The following is a 4,017-nucleotide window of genomic DNA, read 5'->3' on the forward strand; positions in this document are numbered from 1 at the left end:
CCGTGGCAGGCCCTTGCTCGGGGTCAGTCTGCAAGAAGCCAGCTGCGCTCACAGAGCAGCCCCACAGCACAAAGGGCCAACGGCCAGCAGCCACCCAGCTCCAGCAGCCTGAGCGTCGCACACAGCTGGCAGCCTCTGGCCCACCGGCCTCTCTGCCCCGTGCAACAGCGCTCCTGCCAGCGGCAGCAGCAAAGACATGCTGGTGCTGCTGCTGGCTCTTCAAAGCCTCTGCTTGCCAAGTGGCAGCAGGGCCCCTTGCTTCCCTGCACACGAGGTCGGTGCACTAGGCAAGGCTCCCTGGCAGCCCAGAACAGTGCGCTGAGAAGTGCTCAGGCACAGAGCCCACAGCACAGAAACATTTGCCACAGGGTGGCTGTTCAACTGCACAGCCAGGGCTTTGATGTTTGGCAGGTGGCTGACTCGTGTTCCCTGGGTCCTGGGCAGTGGCAAAAGGGATGGGCAGAGAGCTGGGTGAGCCCCAAGCCATTTGTGGTGCCTCATCAGGCAGCTGTGCCCGACAGCTGCCCGCAGCCGCAGCTCTCCCCAGCTGAGGAGCTGTGTTCCCCAGTGCAGCTGCCATGGGAGCATCCCCCTGCGGCAGCAGCAGCAGCTTGCCCCTGTAAGTGTGCCCACCCACTGCTCTTTTAGTGCCTGGGAGCTGCAGGAAGAGAGGAGAGAGGGAGAGGGGAGGAGAACCAGCAGCAGGCCCCACTGCCCCCAGCCCCTGGGGGACAGAGAGGAACGGCACTGCCTAGGCACCTGAAGCCCCATGGTGGGGGCAGGACAGGGATGCTGCCCAAGCACTGACTCCCTATCAGCTGCCAGAGCAGTGGCTTTTGCCCTTGCCTTCTGGCAAGCCAATGCTGACCAGGCCACACAGGCCACTCTCTGCTCCTGCTCTGCACAGAGGCCAGAGGCAAGGCTGCCCAAGGCCTCCTGCTTCCACAGCTGGCAAGCTCTCCTGCCCTGCCATGACATGTGGCACCATGACTCACCCAAAAGTGGCAAAGCAGGAGCTGCTGGGCCAGATGAGGATGATGGAGGTGGCATCCTCATCACTGCCTTCCTGCTGCTGCTCTTCTTGTGTCTGCAGTGCCTCCTCCTTCCCGGCGCCCAGCACCCACAGCTGGTCCAGGGCCAGGCAGAGCCCCGTATGCAGAGAGCAGAGGCAGGCAGGGAGGGACAGGTGGCCTCACTGGCATCCTTGCACAGAGCCTTCCTTGGTGTATTGCCCTTCCATAGTAGCACAGATGAGTTTGGGATGGGCTATCCCAAAAGAAGGGAGATGCTCTCTAGCCTTAGGGCTTTCTTTCCTTTGCCCACTTTCCCAATGGCAAATGGAGCTTTCCTCAGCAGGCTCTTGCAGCACCTTCTCCCCAAACGTGTAGCTCTGCCACCTGCCCAGACCCTTTTATGGTTTCTTGGCTTGTCTTTGCACAACTGGGGATCAGCTGGGCAGGCCTGCCTGTTTTCCTCCAGCCCCCAGCAGCCCTCTTTGCCAAAACCCTCCTGGATCCTAAGGCAGGCATCTGCTAATTGCTCCCAATGACACCAACCAAGACTCGTTTCAGTTCCAGTTTCACTGACTGCACCTTGCTCCAGCAGCGCTGTCCGGGTAGAAGTGCACCAAAGGCAACTTGAGTTGAAAAGGGAAATGTACTACAGCTTGTTGTACCCGTGCTTTTTACATGCAATTACAAGTTCTGTTACAAGCTTACTGCACATAATTATATCTCTGCAGATTCCATGGCAAGCAACAGAGATCACTACCAGTTCACACCATCTCATCACTGACAGGTTACAAAGTGGTGCCTGTACAGATCCATATACAGGGGGAGGGTGACAAACATCCTTGGACTCTAAATACCCACAGAGCTAGAAGGAAACTGCCCAATGCAATGCAGGTATACATAGGAATTGATGCAGAGAGAAACATAAGGATCTGCATTGTGAAAATATATTGACTTCTGTATACAAATGGCTCTACACCACATGAACCTGTGCAGAGATATACAATGACCCAGCTACACCTCCATGTCCCTGTAACTAAAGACACAGAACTGTGTATAGCTCTACCATTCCGTGCATACTGAGGTAGAACTGGAGACAGACAGGGACATAACTGTGGCATTCACATTCTCTGAACATGATACCTTCACCAGACACCTTCACCCAGGGCTTTTCTCCTGGGAAGCTGAAAGGCAGCAAGAAGCCCCAGAGAAAAGAAAAACAATTCTTATCTCATTTGCTTTTCCTGTGTTGTGCTCATGTGGAATGTGTTTGGAGATTGTTTACCCAAGGTGATTGTTTCATTGGACTCTGGTGTGAGTGTTTTGACTCATTGGCCAATTAGGGCCAAGCTGTGTCGGGACTCTGGAAAGAGTCACGAGTATTCATTATTATCTTTTTAGCATTCAGTAAGTATCTTTTCTGCATTCTTTAGCATAGTATATTATAGTATTCTTTAATATAATATAGTATAATAAAGTAATAAATTAGCCTTCTGAGAACATGGAGTCAGATGAATCGTTCTTCCCTGCCACAGGGCTCGCCATGCATTTACAATACATAACTATATAGAGGCACAACGTTAAGCCGGTACAAACAGGGCTAGGACAAGATACAGAGGGAACCTAGTTGGCCCATCTCCCCCCACTCCCCCTCCATCCCTTGGTCCTGTGCAGAGCAGTCCTTCTGGAAACATCGAGCAGACGGAGATCTCTACGAAGCAAAGGGAGCACTGAGTCACTTGCGTGTGCCCTCAGCCCCACCATAGCCTCAGCACACCCGCAAGTTCCCCAGTCGCTTCAAAGCCTCCTAGCCCATCAGCCCCCACAGTGCTGCCATTCCCCTGAGCATCCTCAGTGCCCAGAGCCCCCCCAGCCCTCTCAGCCCGCACCTCTTCCCTGCCCACCCAGCCTCCGCCACCATCGCCCTCAGCCCCCAGAGCCGCTGCTTGCCCTCAGTCCCCACTGCCTCACCGTCCCCTCAGTGCCTTGGGCACTAGCAGCAGTTCCTCAGCAGCCGCAGCGTGCCTTCAGAGGCGCTGTGCCCGCTGTGGCAGCCCCAGTGCCCTCAGCCTTACCAGCCCTTCAGCGGCTCCTGAGTGCCTTGAGCCCGCTGTAGCATTGAGTGTCCTGCATGGGTTTATTGTAAAGTCGGTTATTTTTTATAAGTTAAGAATTTGGTTTGACCCTCGGTTGCCCCCATGTTCTTCCTCATAATGGTTCGTGCCTTCCACCAGTTACCTGTCAATCAATGTAACCAAACCCCCTTTCCTTTCAAGAAATTTCTGTGTCAGTCTTCCCTTACCTAACATATGATTTGTCCCCTGAGCCTTTTCCCTCCCCAGGCCATTCCCATTGGTTCAGTTGTGTCCCTCGCTCCTCCCCTGGGCTTTGTTCATTGGTCCCTCCTGTCTCTTTCCGTTACCTTTCCCCTTTATAAGTGCCTCCCTAACGGTTTTCCCCTGACACCGTTACTGGCTCCGCCTGGGTCAGTAAAGTGCTTTGGCACCCGCATGTGTGTCCACTCCTTCCTTCCTTCGCATCAGCACTTCGCAGTCCGGCTCTCGCCTGCGTCACTACACCGCAGACGGAGCCACTACTCAGGGCTCTCGCAGAGGACCTGGGAGTGGCGGGATTTGTAGTCTCCACCGGACACTGCGGGAGCAGCTAGCCGGCCCCGTCAGCTCCAGTGGCCAGGGGACAAGACTGCACCCCGCGACCCCTGAGCGACGGTGCCTGGTGCCCCCGGCACTCCCCGCCGCTCCCGTCAGGTGTGGGCAGCCGGGAGCTGGGGCTGAAAGCGCTGCTCGGCCCGGCCTGGCTGCCAGCCCGCACCCCAGTACGGCCAGAGGGGACAGGGTGGCAGGGCGCACAAGGCAACGGGGCACAGGGGCAGCAGACTGGGGGAAGAGCGCATAAAAGAGCATCTCCCCCTCCCAATAGAGAAAGATCTACTTCCTTAGTCATGGGGAGCTAGTACTTTCCAAATTGAAATTGATTGAAACCTTAT

At 55.6% G+C, this 4,017-nt stretch overlaps 1 long non-coding RNA gene across 2 annotated transcripts; it reads right to left on the reverse strand.

Annotated features, from left to right (window-relative positions):
* Positions 1–1,637: 1,637 nt before the first annotated feature.
* LOC136568887 (uncharacterized) lies at positions 1,638–3,224 on the reverse strand. 2 transcript variants are annotated; one of them, XR_010785291.1, is made up of 2 exons: positions 3,086–3,224; positions 1,638–2,721 (listed from the first exon to the last, which is right to left on the reverse strand). It is a non-coding gene; the product is annotated as an uncharacterized lncRNA (long non-coding RNA). The 2 variants fall into 2 exon arrangements; XR_010785290.1 differs by lacking the exon at positions 3,086–3,224 and adding an exon at positions 2,982–3,034.
* Positions 3,225–4,017: the final 793 nt, after the last annotated feature.

This window comes from Molothrus aeneus, chromosome Z, assembly GCF_037042795.1.
Source record: "Molothrus aeneus isolate 106 chromosome Z, BPBGC_Maene_1.0, whole genome shotgun sequence".
NCBI lineage: Eukaryota > Metazoa > Chordata > Aves > Passeriformes > Icteridae > Molothrus > Molothrus aeneus.